Source organism: Pempheris klunzingeri, chromosome 16 (genome assembly GCF_042242105.1).
Source record: "Pempheris klunzingeri isolate RE-2024b chromosome 16, fPemKlu1.hap1, whole genome shotgun sequence".
In the NCBI taxonomy this organism is placed as follows: Eukaryota; Metazoa; Chordata; class Actinopteri; order Acropomatiformes; family Pempheridae; genus Pempheris; species Pempheris klunzingeri.
In genome coordinates this window covers 12,459,237-12,479,850 of record NC_092027.1, presented here as the reverse complement: position 1 = coordinate 12,479,850, position 20,614 = coordinate 12,459,237, and the positions used below count along the sequence as shown (strand labels likewise).

Genomic DNA, 20,614 nt, shown 5'->3' with positions numbered 1-20,614 from the left:
GATAAGATACACAACTTCTCTCAGCAGTAGCAGTAACAAGCCTATCGCAGAGTTAGCAGACTGTTATCAACTGTGGCACATTGTGAAGGGGAGATTGCAAAAAAGGAAGAGAGAGAAAGGAGAGAGCAAAGAGGGAAGGGAGGAGCTGCAAGAGAAACAAAAGTGCTATCTGTGACATTGGGAACATATAGCTGTAATCACGGAGTGGGCATGTGCTTTCACTCAAAGACACACACATACACATTAAAAAGCACACACACTCTGTAATCAGGGCGCATGTTCCAGAAAAAGGGTGGTCCCTGTCACACATTTTCCTCAAAATCTTAGAGTGTGTTTGCGTGTGTGTGTCTGCTTTTTCATGATGAATATGCACGCTGTTATGTAATCTTTTATTTTACATGTTTATTTGCATATTTTCCCCAAGTGTTTTTGCGAATTCAAGTGTGTACACTTCTGCTCCGCTGCGCCGAATGTTTGGATCCATAGTGCTAAGTTTAGGTGAAATGAAAGAGAAATGGTGACATGAGAGAGACAGGATAGCCTAAGCCTGTTAGCTAGGCCCAAGCCTCAGTAGCACTCTGGATCGCTGCTGCCGAGGTGCACTGTGACTAAGTATTTTAGTCACACTAGCTCAGCTTTAGCAGGCAGTCAAGTGAGAGATGGAGATGTCAGTGAAATTCTAAATAGAGAGGGCTCCATAGCTCCATTTCTGGATTTAACGTTTAGGTCAGTTGTGTTTATTCTGCATGTTCATCCTTTGAGAACCACGCAGAGGGAATATGATGCAAATAAATGAAACAATCAAAGGAAATATACAAGATACAGCGTATTACACCATTAGTGATTACACCACAAAGCTTCTTGAAAAGCAACATGTTCAGGAACGGTTCTGATTAGCATCTTTAAGCTTTAAAGGTTTACTGGGAAGAACTGTGACACAGGAGAAAGCCAAGATTAATTTCTTTTAACAGTTTTCCAAAAAACAAGCAAGAGTCTAAAAGCCACACTTACTCCTAGAGGCTACACTTTTGTCTTACTGACAATGTCATTCTTAGAGCTCCTACTGGCACACTGGTGTAAAATAGGCAGGAATATACTGTTATAAAGACATACCCTTCTTCTTAAAATGTAAAGATACTGTAAGTTTTATGAGTATCCAGCAGCTTCTCAAGGCTCAAGGCAAACAGATTCCAGCCCATATAGTCAGACGCTATCAGAGGACAGAAAAGGAAGAGTGAGGAATCCCCACATCCTGTCCCTAGAGAGAGGACACACACCTCGCCACAAGCCACAGATGACTGTCAGCGACCATGCACACTCTGGAGCCGTCCTAGGAGCGGTCAGCAGATAAAGTCATTGGGAAGGTTGGATTTATCAGGCTCCCAGCACACTGGCACAGAGACTGGGTTACTTAAAGGGTGAACTGGGAGAAGCAAACTGACGACTGAGAGCCAGAACACAACTGACCTTAAGCCTAAAACGTTTTGGGGCTTCTGGAATAGGTCCAGTTTGGGTTGAAGCTCTCAAATTCTAAGGTTTGGATTGGCTTTGACTCAAAATATTATTCAAATATACTACAAAAAATGTATTCATTCAAGTCATCAATCAAAAGTCAATCACTGACTGATGCTATAACACAAGTTATAGCTTGGCAAATGGAGAGGAAAAGGGGGTAATTTGCAGAGAATATCATCACTGGATAAAGAGTGGAATATTAATGGAAAAAACAAGTGATTAGAAAAGCAGAGGAGAAAGAAATGGAGGTGAAAGAGGAGTCAGTATGAAGAGAAGACAGAATAGAGCAACTTTTCTGTTCACTGTACTGCATCTCTGCTCTCTCTCTCTCTGCTCTCTCTCACACACACACACACACACACACACACACACACACAATCATCCTGAAGTGGCCACACTGAGAAAGGTTTACTACTCTAATTTCACCACAGTAAAAAACTCTGACTATTTATTTTATATACTCAGGATATAGCAGACTAGCGAGTGGAAACATATAGTCTTACCTCTGGCTGCCAACTATCATATCCTGTATGCCTGCCTAAAATATGATCTATGAAAATACAAGGTCATTAAAAAAGACCGGCGAGTGACAGGACCCACGGTAATTCATCATTTTCCAGTCAAACACAAAGAACCTACACGTATATACTTAACTAGCCCAAGTTAAATAGAGAGAAGTTACCATATCACACATGGTTCTACTTATCCTGTTTCATTGGATCTTTGTGGTCATGCTTTCAGTGGTTCTGTATATTGGCTTTTCTAATTGTGCAAATTTTTGGCCCAGTTCACTTGATCTATTGTTAGATAGCTGGACATCAAATTAGTATCCAAATCATCTTATAATTACCTCAATAATTGCAACTAGATAGGGGAATGGATAATGTAAATCGCTCACGTCAGCACAATGCAATTTGAAATCAGATACTGACCTCCAGCAGTCCCCAGAGTGCAAACCATACAAGATAATCCTTTTTAAAAAAATCAATTTACAGTAAAGTGGGATATTTCCAGTGGAGGCTGGAGTATTATTTCTTGGGGTTAGTACTCATTTGAAAGGAAGAGAAAAATGCTTTTGTTCACAATAAAAACTTGAAATGTTTGACGCACAATGTAAAGTACATAAAGAGGGAAAAAAGTACAAAAGTCTAGACTGGAGATCCCCTTGAAGTCCTGCATGGCACCGCAGGCCCTGCGGCAGTATGAAAATATGAGTTTGGTTATGGGCTTGTAATTGGGGATTAACACCTAGGTCAGTGTTATGATTGGATGGCAGTCGTCGAGTGGAGATGAGAGAAACATAAACCCCCCAAAGCATCTGAAACTCTGCTGTCCCTCTGGGATGAAGATAAAGGATAAAGAATGAATTAGTCTGAAATCCGTGTACACAGCAAATACATGCATCCAGGCTATAACATTCCCTCTCTCTCGCTCTCGCTCTCTCTCTCTCTCTCCCCCTCCCTCCTTCTCACCACACACACACACACACACACACACACACACACACACACACACACACACACACACACACACACACACACACACACACACACACACACACGTTTGTGATTTATAAACAGCATCTTCTCTGTTTCTGATTTGATTGAGAGCCCTGCAAAGCATATAAGCAGAATAAAATCAATGGCTTCATACTAACCAACAAGGGCTGCAACCAACCATTCATTCAGCAGTTACTATGCCACTTGAATCAATAGCAGTACTCCCTCCACAAGGTAATTTACCCTGTCTTTGGGAAAATAAAAATACATCTTACAAGTGAAGCACATTATTGAAACAGCTCATATATGTGTGCCATCTATTTTCATGACAAAGATGGCATGCATATTTTAAAGTAAAAAAGTATATGTACAGACTTACAGTCAGACAAGCCCTCATTTTATTACAGCAATAGAGAGAGGCTGAACAATAGCGAGTGCTTGCTACTTCATGAATAATTCAATCTAAAAAGCACCACCTGAACCAGCAACCTTAAACAACCTTGAAAACAAAGTCAGTTGTCTCCTCCTGTCTAATACATCTGTTAAAAGTTAATGGCTTAACTTAATGCACATCTATTGTCCATTTATTAGCCCTGTTACTGCCCCGCCAGCTGCATATTGTACGCAAAGCAGCAGATCTGTGGCCAGCGGATGGATGGTATTCCAAGACTGGACAAGTATTGATGTGCGGAGCTTTAATGGAAAGGGGTGATGAGCATTTTGACTTAGCCTAAATCACTTTACGACTTCTCAGAAGTGCTGTTGTCCCGGAATTAATGGATTGAAGAGGATGAGGACGGTTGTTGAAGAGGCAGCAATTAGCCATAAAAGAACAGAAGAGCCTCTCAAATGTGTGCAGATTCACTCGTGCACTCTGCAAAGGCAGAGGTGCCAAACCTATTGATGATCATGCCAATGGATGACAGTGATTAATGTCTCACAACAGCCACTTGGTGTGGTTTTATCTAAAGCATTATAAAAGAGCTCTTAGTGCAAATATTTGTAGAATGGGTGGCCTGAATGAGGCCTGAACCCTTGAGAATACCAGGGCTGTAGAGATGCCTCATTAAATGCATTTGGTACATTGTTTCCCAGCTATCATGTTGTATGTGTCAGAGACAATTACACTGATATCTGACTGAATCATGAGCTCCCAGGAGGAATAGGGTTGTATTTGTATTTGCATCAAGTTTGAATTACACTAATTGCAGCAGTGCTGTTACAATGTTGTGTAGTGAGAAATCTTTTGGTATAAAATACTGGTAACCAAAATTTTTGGCTTGCTACCTTTCTATTGTAGTAGATTGTATATGTATTTGAGCTGGGAATGAGTCAAAGAATGATGTTTCCTTGTTACAGTGCAATAGTTTAGAAAAATAAAGAATAAAGCAAAGATCTGAGAAAAGTCAATTTTTTTTTCCTTTGTTCATATTTTATCAATCACCTTGTGATCATCAGATTTTTCTTTCAAACCCACTGGAAAGGTCTCAAGCCCCAAGGTTGGGAACCACTTGTATAAACCACTACATTGTAGGTCTTACTGTATTGTTTCTTATAATTTCAGAATAGAATATAAGAATTTGAATATGCTAACTGCCCTCACATCAAAACCCACTCTCAAGGGCTCCTTGTTAAAATAACAAAGCAAAAGTTGAATTGCTCTTGTTTGTTACTTCTTTAATCTCTTTACAATCTATCCCTCTTACTCACACTTACTCACAGACTGATCCTAGAAATGAGGCACAGCCCTGGACAACTACCTGCCACTCACAAGGATGTCTTCAGACTTACATCACCCGTTTGCATCGTCCATGATTACTTGATCCTCAATGTTTGCAAAATCTCTCTCTTTCTTTCTTTCTTGGCGTTTCTCTCCCTCTCGCTTGCACTCTCTTTCAGCCAAGCTCAAAGAAAGGAGATTTTATCCCCCCGCTGACTTGTGATACACGTCTTTTCTAAGGTTACATGCAAGTTACATCACTCGCCTAAAACAAGGTTGTTGCAATGAACGATATCTAGAAGGAACGCGGTCCCTGAGAAACAGTTCAGTATGTTACAGAGAGGACTTTGCTAACCCACAACTCAAGGCAAAAATACAATGTAAAAAAACCTTATATATTTCATCATCACACACAAAGCTATGAGGTCATTTCGTATTCAAATCACCTTGTGAAATGGGGACAACATCGCCTAAGCTTGATATTTTAGATTATTCATAGAGGCTACAATGACTTCAAAGTCTATCATCAGGAGATACAGTCAGACAATCTCAATTACACACTTCATAAGCCAGAATTGCCGCTGTGTGTATGTGTGTTTGGGTGAGTGTATGTGTGCGCTGTGATCGTACAGTTGGAGACCCAGAAAATGATGTGATAACAGTGGCAGTAATATGCCACTCGAGACTACTTCACACAGGCAAATCCCATTCTTCAAAACGACAATGGATTTCAATCACGCTGGGTGAATTTTCAAGAGTTGGCGGCTGTGACATAAACAATTTACGGTGCGCTGGCGCCTGTGCGAACACAAGATTGTATTAGTCAGACATAAGATATCATCATTATGGAGTTAAATGGAAAAATGCATATAGAGTGACCTGCTTATGCCCTGCACACACACAGGCAAACATATAATCTAGACATGCATAATACCCTCAGCGCACACATTGATATGTAGGTGTTGAAGTGAAAACCGTGAGGCACTGAAGCCACAGGAAGCCTGTGAATTGAACACTAATGTCCACAACGTACCAATGTCTGTGCAAAATGGTGCCTCTGGGTGTCTTATACCCCCACACACTGTACACAATAATGTGTGAAGAAGGGGAGCGGGACAGATAGGTAATGGAATAGATGAAGCGATACAGAGATGGTGTGATAGTGGCTTGTGGTGATTGCTCTGTGTGCTGGGTACAGATGTGGAGAGAGGGAAAAGGGGACAGACACAAGAGAGAGAGAAAAATGGAGGGAATGAGAGGACGGATGTGTTAAAGAGCACAGTTGAGGGATAGGTAGGACGATTAGGATTCAGATGGAGTACGCAGAAAAAAGAGAAATCTATCGGTATGCAAGTCTGGTAACTCTTCTTTTTCCATCATCCCTCTCCTCTAGACCATACACACACACACACACACACACATATACAGAGTCATCGGCAGCCAGATGGAGCAGTATGCAGAGCATGTCCCATCAAACTCCACCCGCTTGTCAAGAAGATGTATGGATGCAACGCCCTACCACAAGCCCACAAACGCACAAATACATACACACACAATTACATACACACAGCAGCTGCAAGGATGCATGCACAAATTGCAAACAAAACAACCCAACTCTCTCTCTCTCACACACACACACACACACACACACACACACACACACACACAGAGGTCTGATTTCCATCACCTTATTTATTTCCCTCCCCAGCAGATGCAGGATGCAGAAGAGATGTGTCCCTTTGGACTTCTCTCTTCCCTCTCCTTCTCACCTTCTCATTCTAGCTCTTTCTCACTTTTTTCCCAAACATCTCTCTCTCATTTTCTCCATGTCAATCCCAGCCTTCTTTTTCTTTTCCTCCCCGTCTTCACTCTTTCCTACTGTGAACACTCACTGGTGAACACGCATTCCTCCTGAAGCTTCCTGTTGGCTGGTGGCTGCTGCTTCATCTCATCTCCCAGCAACATTTAATGATGCACGGACTTTGGGCACAGTGTGATACAGTTTCCCTTTGCCAGTAATGGCCTTGTTATTCAAGAAATCAGCATAAGCTATTACTCATCAGGCATTCAAATTTAATATCATTCCTTTACTCATTACTCTATGGGATCGGTACTCTGCTTAACTAGTTTTCTGGTGAATTTAGTCTCTATTACACCTCACACCTGGTGTTAAGCACTCTCTGTATATTCGTACTTTGACGTGCAATATGCAGTCTATTAAGTGAAAATGGATGGAAAAAAAACTTCCAAATACTCGTTTGCCATTTTTCAAACTAATGGAAAGCTAACTAATAGCAATTATTTTTGTTAAGCATAATTGTCCTGATATCAACAAAGTCATTTGTCACACAGCAAATCAAGAGAAAAAATATATTCCTGTGAACTTTTACCACCTCATGTTGTCCTGACTGGACAGCTGGCAGAGCAGTTTGAGAGTTTAATGGGATCCACTGATCCACTCAATCTGAATATGATAAAAAAAAAATTCTTCTTCAACCACTACAGTTATGTTGTAAAAATATACAACCTCTGGCAATTTGGTTCTTTGAAAAATGGCTCGCAAGTAAGGTTGGAGCTTCTCCTTGAAACCAACTAATACTGGTGTTTGGGTTAAAGGGAATCCTTGCATTATGAGAAAAAGGGACCATAAATGCATCATAATCATTATATTTTAGGTTAAACAACACTGCAGAACTATAAGCTATATCAGAATACAGATATTCAGAAAAGTTCTTCAACTGCGTATTTCAATTAATTGCTACACTATTTTGTTCTAATATCACAAATAGGAGACTGTATGTACTCAATAGAGTTAAAGAGTGAAAAGGTGATGGCTCAGAACAGCACTAAAGCACTGCAAACAGATCTGCTCCTGATGAGTGTTGATAGTCCCAACATATCTGTATTTTTCTCTCAGTGTAACATCATGTGTTTACACTTTGTCAAGCCAGCAAAGACATACGGAGATTTTTCAATCACACACAAAGGTCTGAACACCATCTGTTCCATCACACAAACGTTAACACACACACGCATGCACACTAACACAAAAATACATAAACTAAACACACAAATCCAGCAATACACCTCAGACTACACACACATGCACACACTGGACAATAAAACATATGTGGTGTACAACATTAGGAGTCCTTCACTCTTTTTCAAAAACTAGATTTATAGTAATGTCTGTTTTACCCATCTGTTGAAGTAAAGTCTCTCTTGCAGAGAGAGAGAGAGAGGAAGCAAGTGTTAAGGAACAATAAAAATGATTCACAGTGCCCGTTATGCGTCCTCTCAAATCGAACCAATTCCTGCCACATCTTGTTGCCAGGCAAAACTGAACTACAGGGTCTTGTAAAATAAAATATTAAATAAAACAATACAGAAAGAGGGTGGAGGAAGCAGAGAAGTGGTTCAGGGAGAGGTAAAGGTAAAGAAAACACGAGGATTTGTACAGAGTCGCAGAGAGTGAGACAGCAAGGGGGGAGCGCTTACCATTATTATAGAAATAGCTGAGTATGAAACATATTGCCATTAGACATTTTTCCACAGCAGGACCAAACAGGGCTCAACATATTTAGAAAACTCTATCAAATGTATTGTTTTTTCATATAAAGCTGGCCTGTCATTGTCATTAACAACATGATGTGAAAATGAGGATACAAATGTTGCATTTGGAGGAAAAATAGGGTGATATAAATCAGATGTAAGCCTTAGTGAGCCTTGTTTGGCCATCTGATGGAAGCCAGCCTATTGAAAATTACTTTCTGTATACAGTTTGCTTCATTTCTGATGCCATGCTGACACAGAGCCAAGTGAACCCAAAAGGATCTGGGTGTTTTCCCAGACAAGACTCTACGCCAACAGAGAAGGACTCTCACAAAACACTCAACAGACATCCTAATGCTGACGACACATGGCTTTATTTTCCTAAGCTTTGCACACAGCCAGTGGGTTACCTTTGTGCCATTGTGACACAGTAAATATATCTGTTGTGTGGCTGAGGAATAATATTGTTGCAGCATATATAAGATAACACTGTATATGGTACACAATAACCTCAGTGTGTGAATCTCATTGTGGACTGTGTATACTTGCATGTGTGGTTCTATAAACACAAAACGTGTCTCACTTAGCCTGCAAAGTATATCACTCCATCCACCCACCCTTCCTCTCCCCCTGTGCCTCTGTCTCTCTCCACATAGTAAAAGATAACTGTCATGTAAAACATGAGGGCCTTTACTGTCTGTTGAAAATTGATTTTGCTCTCGAAGACAGGTATATGCTTCCTTTAAGCATGGAAACACACACACACACAGACATATTGGCTGAGAGAGTGGGTTCCATCTAGCTTAAGGAGACCTAACAGGGAAAAGGATACAAATTGTCACTTGGGCTTGTGCGTGTACCAGTGTGTATCAATGTGATTGTGTTTAGAGACGGATTGGGTGCACCGTGGATTTTAAATTGTGCTTGTGCAACAAGGATCCCGCAAGTCCATCGTGGGTTTGTATGTGATGTGTAGGAAAAACAGGCAGGGATGAAAGGGTGAAACAGATGTGGAAAACAGAGATCTAGAAAGGAGGTAAAGATATGAAAAGGGAGGTAAAGATGCTGAAGAAGAGGACTGAAAACGAGAGATAGCATTAAGAGCCCATGAGAGACAGATGGGGAAATCAAACGCGAGAGGCAGAGGACGATCACTGAAAAAAGAGGGCTAACAGTAAGGGAGGGAGGGTTCCTGGGGGGTGAGGGCGGTGGGGGAGGGACCTGGCCCGTCTGCCTGGTGTTTTCAAAATATCACATGACGACTGCCATGTGTTGGAAATTACTGCCGGTTAACTATCTTCCCCAAAACCGCTCTGAAAAAATATGTCTGCAATTTCTGAAATGTGTTCCAGGGCTCTGCTAAGTAGAACCAGATTTGCAAAACAGAAAAAAAAAAAAACCTTTACCCCTCACTGCCCGTCTCCGAAAACCGCTACTCTCTTTTCTTTTTACGCTCCCTCTCCCTCTCCTCTACCCCTCCCTCCTTTTCCCCTGCAGGAAAAGATGTTTAAAAAACGGGGTCTTAGTCACATCTGGTGAGCAGAGAGCCAGAGAGTGGTGGTGGGTGTGACCTCGCATGAGGGCATTTCCAGGCTTACATAGTGTGTGAGTGTGTGTGTGTGTGTGTGTGTACCTGTGTGTTATTGCGTGATATGGTGACCATGGTTTGCTAATGGTTCTGAGTGGCTGAGAGTAGAGTATGGCTGGAGGCAAAGGCAGCAGAGGGATGGCCTCTGCACCCACACAAACGCACACATGCAGTACTGCCACGACTATTCCAGGTCAGCGATGTGTCTTTGCCTCCTTTCATCTAACCATTACACACTTTCTCCTCAGTTCTTTCCTCCCCATCGTTTCACCTTTCACTGCCTTACCTCCCTGTCAGCCCACAGCCATCTCAGTACACTGACAAACAAGAAAAGAGGATCTCACACCGACCTGTGAAACATCTGAGAAGATGAGAGAAGAGAGAAGAGAGAAGAGACTGAGAATATGCTGTACACTATCTGTAGTGTATGTGTTGTGTACCGTATATGGGACTTTTTCTTTTTATTGTTCTAAATCCAAATCCAAAACTTGTGAACATCTGATGAGAACAAGAATAATACAAAAAAGAGAGCAAAAGTTTAACAATTTGTTCTGTCTCTCTATTACTTTGAGGCACTCGCAATCAGCAGCTCATTCAAGACATTCATTCAATTTCTTCATTCTTCTCTCCATTATTCTCTTAGCTGAAGCACTATTTGAGTCATCCTCACTGCATCAGGAGCCCCTTAACTCTTAAATCCAATTCCCAGTATCTTCTTTTAGCACAAGACAAACCAAGTATTGGAACATAAAAACAATTCAAATCTTAAATCCAGCTAAGAAACTGCTCTTTGTAAAAACAAAGGTATTTCTACTTTAAAATATGTTCACCTTCAATTTAAGAGAAAAGGCAGCAGCTCCATTTCAGTTTCAATACCACAATCTATCTGAAATGTGTGGGAAGTATCGGTTCTTTTTCTTGTCTGCTGTTCGCCCCAAAGTAATCACAATTCTCAGTACAGAACAGTAAAACTTTGCTCAGACTTCATTTAAGTTAACTCCTCACTGTGGGACACATGTTGTAGTCTTTGTTCTGCAGGAGGCGCTTCAGATCACTGTCCTTCCCACATCCACCTCCCACTGTCCATCAGACAACAGCAGCTTTTTAACCAGCACAACTCTGAACTCCCACACACACACCAATACTACTAGCATCATTACGACAATCTCATTGTTTTGTTTTTGTGGGGCATAAACACACACACACACACACACACACACACACACATGCTTGCACACACGTACAAGCACACACACACACACACACTCTCCAGTGCTACAGATGGATGCCACCACTCTCTCTGGAGCGTTGCCAGCGCCAGCTAGTGAACAGCTTGCCTGGCACAGAGCTCTGTGTGTGTGCGTGTGTGTGTGTGTGTGTGTGTGTGTGTGTGTGTGTGTGTGACTGCCAGTGTGTGTGCGCCTGCAGAAACAGTAGCAAAATAGCCTAACGCAGATGGGTGGCCAAAATACCCCCCGCCCCCCTCCTGCATACATACAAACACACAGACAAGAACACAGACACACACACGCACGTACACACACATGCACACACATATGCTCCAGAACAGAGACACACACGCAGACACAAATACACACACAGTGTCTCGATTCTGCTTAAGTGTTCCCGACCTGGCACACGCTGCCGCTTGCACAGCTGCTTCCTCGGAGGTACACACATTTATGGACTCACACACACACACACACACACACACACACACACACACACACACACACAGAGTGTACACAGAGTGGAGGATTGCAGTAACACACACACACACATACATCTGTGCTTAGTTTACACTTCCTGTTTAAGGCATGGGAAGTATAAAGTCCACACTCCCCACCCACACACGCAAACACACTGCCACCAGCACTCCCACACCACCAACGCCAACACACAGACAGGCATATGCATTCCTGTACATCTGCCACACGCACATCCACACACAAACACACATTAAAATGATGTTTTATCCTCTTTAGCTATTCATCCTTGTATGTATCTGTATCTGTTTTCTTAACACACAGAGATGAAAACATCAAGGTGTTTGTTGGAACGCCTCCAGTGCTGGCAGCCTGCCAGCAGAGGCCTATAGATCAGCATGATCATAGGAGTGTGTTAAGACACATCACTGTTTAATGATTTGACAATGAAATTAAGACATGAAAGCTCTTACTGGAACAATAACAGAATGTAATTACAATGCAGCTGTGTACAGTTGAAACCGTTTTAATGCTGAAGGTGTGATGTGAATCATTGTGACAAGTAATCTGATGTTGCTTCATGTTTTGACTCAGTGTTTTTTCATTAGATGCAGCTGTGCGGTATCAGATTCACAAAGTGATGCTTCTGAGCGATGAATTCTTGAAAACAGGAGGTTTCATATTCATTCACGTCGAAAGGGTGCTTTCTTAGGATCAAACAAAGAGAGGGAAACTTTAACAACTGAGTAAGTCCGTCGGTAGACAGCCTGCCAGTCAGTCAATGAGCTTAGGCGGCTGGCAGCAGGTACCCTCGCCCCGTACATAGGGGAGAGCATGGTGGCTGGCAGTGCCAACTGTGCACTGGGTAGTTGTGCCAACTCTGCCAGCCTTGCAGTGTGTGTTTGCCAGAGCCATCTGGGAAGAACAGCTCTGTGCACATACAGTGCCTCTCTTCAGCTCAGAGGGCACAGACACACACACATGCATGGATGCACACAAGAAAGCAAGGGCACACACGCGCTCCGCATACATGCAGCATGCACACATATGCATGGTATGAACACTGCACACACACGCACAGCCGGCCGCTGACAGCTCACCATCTGTGTGCTGCCTCTGACTTCTCCCTCTGCTTCGTTCTCTGCCCTTGTTTTTGCTTTCATAAACTCTCGGTCCCTCTCCTCCCTTCCTCACATTCTCTCATCGCGTCTCTTCTTATCGGTGTAATTTCCAAGCCACGGATTCCTGTGTTATGTCATGACCACCTGTGTATTTACATGCATTTTTTATAACGTAGCATTTATGATTAGATGTGTCATTACTTGACAGGTCTTTTACAGGTTACTTGAAATTGAACACGGCAGACAGAGTCAATAGAGTCTCTCCTCTAAACCCCTTTTGTTCTGTCTATCCACATCAGATGGACAGAAGCCATGAGAGGCCATAACAGGTGTCCTTAAGTGGTTTACAGCTAATATTCATTTAACATATATAAAATCCAAAGTTAGATTACCCAGATTACATCAAACAGACCTTGGGGAACCAGAGGGAGAGACAAAAAGTATGCAACAAGAGGACTGAAGGAGTGAATGTAAGAAAACATTCCTCCATCTCAGTCATATTATGCAGTGGTCCTCTTCAGGCAAGAGTGAGTGAAAATGAGAACAAAAGAGGAAAAAAACAGTATAGGAGAGAGGAGAGGAGAGGAGAGGAGAGGAGAGGAGAGGAGAGGAGAGGAGAGGAGAGGAGAGGAGAGGAGAGGAGAGAAGAAAAATAAAAAGGAGGGGAAGAAGAGAAGTGGGAAGGTAATATGAGTTCAGAACCGTGGAATTCACATCAAAGAAAAGCTAAAACAGGTCACTGTCTTTACCAGAGTTTTGCCTTGGGTGAAGCTGTGTCTCATATGTTTCTCATTTAAACTCCCTGAACCACTGTTTGAAAATGAAGGCCAAGGAAAGACACAAGTACTCTACACGAAGCCCATGTCCTTTTTTTTTTTTGTTCATTGCTAAAAAATTTCCAAATGCTGTTCCATTTATCTTAATATTTGTATCCCTACATCACAGTTTAACAGCTTGAGTTTTGGATTACCACCAAGCTATTACTTGTCTCCTCTACAACACAACAGCTGTAATATTTTCAATCACAAGTCTCCCCTCTTTTCCTATTCCTCGCTCCATTTATTTCTTTCCCTCTCACTGGCCACCACTACCTGCAATAACTGATTGTTTCTCCCACCATCTATCCTTCCTCCTCCCTTCCTCCCCATTCTCCCTCGCTCATCCCCCCCCTGCCTCTGGCAACAGCATAACGTCATCCCAAAGATCTATGATTGAGCACTATTCCACTCCTGACATTCTTACTCTTTTCTCACACTCCTTTCTCATTTTCTGCTCCCTTCTTCCTGCTTTCTCTTTACCACTTCTACCCACTTACACCATCCGCCCTCCTCCATCTATGTACGCCTATCCATTCTTCTCATCATCCAACAAACCCCCCCTGAAAAAAAAAGAAGAAAAAAAAAAGAAAAACACCACATGCTCTGGTAGCGGCAAAAGAAGTAGCCTCATTACAAACAGGGAAAATCCATTTGGAGCAGCCGTCTGCTGCTTCTCTGCCCCCTCTGAACTCTCCTGAGTAGAAATGCCCCACATCTCTCCTCTTTTCAGCTCCCTTCTTCTCTTCATTACCTCTTGGATTTCCCTTCTTTCTAATTATTTCTATTTCTTTTCTTTTTCTCTGTCTTATCCATTTCTTGAGCAACTTATTTTCTCACCTTTGCACAACCTTCACGTTTGCTCTTTGTTTTGACACACACATATCAATTTATATCTTAATATGGAAGATATATGCAAAATAATTTGATGTAAAATTACTGATAACTTTGCTAGCTGCTAACTTTGTCTGATATGTGAGGCTGGGCTGATATAGTACAGTGTATCAGAGCTTTTTCCCTGAAAACAGCTGTCTCTTGCAGCTGGAAAAAAACATTGATTAGAGCAGTGAGAGTGAACCAAAACAGTACAGTTGCAGGACATAAAACCACAACAATGTGCTGAAAGATGCTAAAAAGCTCTGTAGTGTTAAGGGGAAGCTGCAGGGTTGGTGATAATTCTCTGTGGGTTCATCAGTACAAGCTTGATGCCAGGCTAAAACAGGGTAGCTATGTCATAAAAATGGATGTGTATGGATAATAATGAACCCAGTACCTAGAAGAAACATTTATCATTTTTGTTCAGTGACCTCAAACTTCCAGTGTAGGTCCATTCAGTTAAACTAATGGATTGGATCGATTCTCAGCAGTGGTCCTTGCAGTTAGAAAATGAATCACTGCACCACTTCCTGTCATTTTCTCTACTCTCCTCATCTTCTACCATGACTCCTTTTACTGTTTCCCCTCTCTCGTTCTGTCTTTTAAAAGCTCTTGGTTTCTTTTCACCCCTCATTCCTCCCTCCAGTGCTCTCTCTCCCTCTCTCGCTCTCTCCTTCTGCTCTGCCATCATCACAACATCTGATTAACATATGTCTGGGCTTTCACTCCCTGTCAGCTTGCAGGCATCTGCATGCATGCACACCCACACAAGCACACATATTCACACAATCTCATGCACCACGTCTCATGTGAAGGAAGGTACGAGACAAAAAAAAAAAAAAACAGGAGACAAAATATTCACCAAATTCATCTGAACCTCCTTTTAACTGCATTTACCTCCCTTTGTGTGTGTGAGTGTATGCGTGTGCCCACAACAGTGAGGATGAGAGACAAAGCATCTTAACGTTATTGCCAACAAGCCTCGTGTTCCCTAGTGAGCTGCTTAAAATGCCAGTAATGGAGGAGAGAAAGGGATAAAGAAATATAATAAGACATGGAGAGAGAGAGAGAGAGAGAGAGAGAGAGAGAGAGAGAGACAAGATAGAGACAGATGAGAATGAAAATGTCTGTGTGTCTTTGTGTGTGTGCGCTTCTAAACAACAGCAATAGCTCCATGAGCTCCCGTGAGACTTGTGGCCCCGAAAAATTACTCACATTCACATACACGTAGTCTCTTCCTTTAAGCTCATATTTCCTTTCATAAGCAGACATTGATACAATGGATTTGGTTTATTCAATAAACAGCAGTTGGGAGCTTAACTTCATATCCCACCTTCCAGTTATTGTAATGAGAGATCTGCTATTGATTATTTTCAACACTGGTGCCAGGAAGGCCTGCCATGCCAACCGGTGCCAATCAAACTATGTGATCAGTCAGTTTGTTGGAAGCTTTTTACCTGATGAGAACTTATTGGCTCACTGTGCCAATAAAATCATTACATATGTGTGGAAACGTTGTGTTGCAAATTGCCGAAGCCTCCTTTCAAGTCATTTGTTCGCACTCCTCTGTCCCAGATTGCCTGGAATCAGTCCCATTTTCACCATCTCATCCACAACAAAAACATGTAATAACAGCAACAGACGTAGGCAACCAAACAAATACTTTAGTGACAGGCTTGCCAAAACACATAATCCAGCAGCAGCAACAAAAGCCCAGCAAAAGTCTGTGGCCAAATAATGATGATTCTTTGCATTGGTCTATATTTTATAATGTCTATAATTTCACTTGTTTGTTATAATGGCATTCCCTGCCATTTGAGCACTTTTGTTAAAAAGGGACAAATACATTCCAGGCGCTCACATTGCAAACACCATATTTACAATTGTATGGGGTGTGAGTCGTGCTGTGTTAAATTACTCTCTCTGTGTGTGAGTGTCTGTGAATGAGCATCAAGGGCTTACTTTATTCAAGAATTAAACAAGTCAACTTGTCAAGAAGCTGCAAAACTGTGGCTTCAAGCAAGCTTGCTGAATCCAAAACATAGATCTCTCTCTTCTACTCTCCTCTCAAGTCTCTTAGTCCCCCCCCCCCTTCACCTCCTATTCGGGCTTATAAAGAATCCATCTCAATGTATGGGTTAATATATGTGCTTAAATTCAAAACAGGCAAATAAAAGGCTTTCTTCATACAGGCGCTTTAACAAACTGAATAGTCACACAATGCTGATGAGGAGAAAACGTTTTGCTAAGGGGATTTCAATGGAGCGCTGAGGTTGTTTTGTGTCGGACGGAGCCATCCTCTGTGTATCAGCCAATGTGTGTGGGTGCGTGCATGTGAATGTGTGTGTGTGTGTGTGTGTGTCTGTGTTGTGGGGGGGTCAATAAGAAAGAATGGGAGTGACTTTTTTGTGGAAGACTTGATAAACTCAATAGAGCTTTGGAGGGCCCACTCAATGATGAGTCAATGAGGTGGACTTGAATAGTTGGGGGTGACGGAGTGGATCAAGACACACACACACACACACACACAACCACACACACATGTAGCCTCTGGCCAGCATGTGTAGATGGCACAGAGCAATGTAAGTGAGAGAAAAGAGGAAAGGAATCAAGAGAGCTAGCTATATGCAAAATGAACAGAGATGCAAAAGGATGTAAATACAGAGTTGTGTTTGGACTGACACAGCAGCGAACTTCACACCCAGACATGTCTGCCTCCTTCCCTCTGTTCCCTTTCCTGTCTTCTTTGCCCACTAACCCCTGCTTGTGTGCTGTCTAAAATTGATGTGTGGGTATCTGTGTGTGTGTGTGTGTGTGTGTGTGTGAATGTGTGCACAGCCTACAAAATACATAGAACCCCACACAGTTTATACCCCAGTGGAGGCTATTAGTGATTCTCTACCAGACGCACAGGGAAGACATAGTTTGAGAGAGAGACACAGGAAAAGAGGCAAAAGTGTAGAGGAGAGAGGATGCGGGGAGGGAGGGATGGGGAGACAGAATCAAGAGAAGAAGGATGAGAGAAAGAGAGAGTCGGCGACAGTCTGGCAGACTGATATGCAGACACACACAGATGGGAAGATAAATGAACACATATTCTGGCAGCGCTACACAATACTGAGAGAAAAGGAAAGGGAACATCAGGGCAAACGTCAGTACTCTTCCTCTCTGTGACTTTCTCTCCCTCTCTCCTCTTTCGCAGTCAAAGGATCGACCAAAGATGGCCTCAGCTTTAGTGCAATCTGATGTAACTCGCCAGAAACTGTGTCTCAATACTGCATATCAAACATAGTCCCATACCCCAGTCATCAAACTGAAGACGGAGACTGTGAAATCTGTCCAAAATGTGTCAGACTTTGCAGTGGGCAGTTAGTGTATCTAACAAACTCCAAACCATGTGAGTCATTAATTAAGGGTACATTAACAACCATGTATCACTTCAGTAAATATATCATTAATAGGAGAGGGAAGAGAGGAAGAGGGAAGCAGGACTACCAGGAGACATCTGTAGAAAAAGAAAGGTCAAACGACGAGGTAGAGGGTAGAGGGTAGAGAGGTGGATGAAGAAAAAGGAGGAGAAGGTTGAAAGAGACACGGCAGAGGAGGAGAGGAAAGACCGGGACCAGTTTGTGTAGAAGTGCAATGGGCCACAACAGGCGCTCCACTGGGCTGCACTCAACTACACTCTGCCTGCTGGTTACACACTGACCGTGAGAGTATATATTTATTTATATGTGTGTGTGCGTGTGCACGATGGCTGCATGTGAACAACAATTCTGGAGGAAGGGAGGTTACATATAGACTTGGTCTTTGTGTGTGTGTGTGTGTGTGTGTGTGTGTGTGTGTGTGTGTGTGTGTTGATGGAAGTGGAAAAAAAAGGAGCTGCAGAAGGAGAGCAAGTGAAAGCGAGTGTAGTCGAAACGGTGCAATCAGTGGAGTAAAAAAGCGAGCGAGAGACTCCCTGTGTGTGCGGCAGGTCCCCAGCCATCTGGACACTCTCCTCCCTCCCCCACTGCTCTCCTCCCCCTCCTTTTCCCCTCCTCTCCTCTGCCGACTGGTGTGCTATTCATGGCGGACCCATTTCACCTTTCAGTGTGTTACGCCCGCTCACCACAATACATGCTAATGAGGTAGAACAAATGACTTTTTTGCTGTGGGTGCATGCATGTGTGCGGGCCTGCGTGTGCGTGTGTGTATGTGTGTGTGTGTGTGTGTGTGTGTGTGTGTGTGTGTGAGTGGGTGGATGCATTGCTGAATTCTTCCAATCTCAGCTGCTTGCTACCAAAGCCCTAGCTCAACTGCCATAAGAGTTGTTAATGCAGAAACCTGAAGGCGCAAAATTACTGACACATGATCTGATGTCTTTGTGCACAGATGCTTGATTTCTAGAGCAGTGAAAACAGTAAACTCTGCAATATATCCAATAACCCTTCTTGCACAGAGTCTAGGGAGCTGTAATTTCAATGCGCTTCTCACTGTGCCTGAAGGATCTATTGCAAATAAACCATATGATCACAATAGGGCACTACCTCATTTAATTTCAGCTTGGCCAACCTCAACCAGCCCTATAAATCCTCACTCACGGCTACCTTCCATTTATCCAGCACTGAGTTACTTGGCCCAGTTCCCATCCGATCTGCTCGGTGATGATAAAGTGGAGAGGTGGCTGTCAGTGGAGACAGAGGAGAGGAGCAAGCGCACATTTCCACACAGATGACACGAGATGAATGGAGTGCTTGATTTGTCGCAACAGTACACGAGACAGCGCAACTGACATTGGCAAGAGAAGTGGCGACAGGGAGAAAAAATACAGAACAAGCAGGCAAGAAACGGAATGCCAGGGTGTTGAAAGATTGAGGTGCAAGATAGGAGATGGAGAGAAGAGAGGAAAGCAGAGAGGAGACATTTGAGAAGAATAGATAGAGGTAGTTGAGAACAAAAAATAAGGGAAAAGACAGAAAGAAAAATGTGTAGCAATACTGACAGAATGACATACAGTTTGTCAAAAATAAACTCCCCTTCAAGTCTCTCTTGAGTTGGAGTTCCTATTCTCTTTTTTCTGCATCACTGGGTGGCGCTAACGATACATCTGTACACCTGCCAACTCTCTCTCCTGCCCCTCTTCCTCTCTCTCTCTCTCTCTCTCTCTCTCTCTCTCTCTTTCCATAGTGAATCACTGTGACAGCCTGGCTTGGCAGTCATAATTAACCGAGTGCACTAGCTAGTGTAGCAGTCCACGCAACACACCACAGTGAGCGAGTCATCTCAATGGGAGAAATTCACATGGCACAGAGTGGACTGAGCTCATAGTTAGAGCTGCCACAGGGTATGGTGGCTGTGGCTGTGAGTATTTGATGAATTATGTGTGTGTCCTGCCAAACCAGAGGAAACTGTGCAGAGTTTAAAGCAGACATGCATGTACTAGGATGTGTATTTCCGAGATAATGAGGCATAAGTGTGCGTTACTTCAAGTTGTTCTTAAGGGTGGGGAAAACAAAAGGGTGTTTAGGCTAGAGGCTATTCATTTGAGTATCATTGTCTTCACTGAGGATGGATATTGCTGCTTGGCTGCTTATGAAGTCAGTGTTGGGCTATAAGGTACCAAATGAGCCTAAAAAATACTGCTGTTCATATTTGTTAGTCTTAAAGGAAAATGTTAATTTTTAAAGTCTTCAAAATGCTGTTAAAAAGCATGATGGATGACATTAAACAAAAAGCATTTTGACAGTGAATTTATCTTGCCAATATCATTAAAAAATTAGATTAAAAATGAGATTTTTATGTAAATGCACTCGCTTCTGAGTCTGTCAGTATTCCCTGTCTGTCTCACTACCACAACCTGAACCATAGGAAAGCCATTCATTTTTGGACAGCATTTCCTACAAGTGAAACACAGATTTGTCCTGCAACAACTGTGGAACAAATTGTGTTATTAAGTTTCTTTAACACCCGAGGCGCCCAATTAAACTGCCTGATTCCACTTATCAAAGCCACAGTTCTCCAAAAACGAAGGACACAACTTGAATGGATGTAACTATTTCCATAAAAAAAAGCCCTAAAATCAGTTTCACAGCAGTTATGATTGACTAATGGAAACGGTGCCACAGTTCCTTTAACTAGTACAGCAACAGGAACCAGGCCATTCCTGGCTCCCCTCCCGGCCCCCGGGGCCCAGGGCCCAGCCCAACTCGCCACACAATGGGTCGGCAGAATGAGAGGAAC

General features: G+C 42.7%; 1 protein-coding gene across 1 annotated transcript in view; it reads right to left on the bottom strand.

Moving 5' to 3' along the window:
* The window catches only part of runx1t1 (RUNX1 partner transcriptional co-repressor 1), a 53,729-nt gene that overhangs the window by 20,351 nt on the left and 12,764 nt on the right, over positions 1–20,614 (bottom strand). The gene's annotated exons all lie outside the window — the stretch shown is intronic.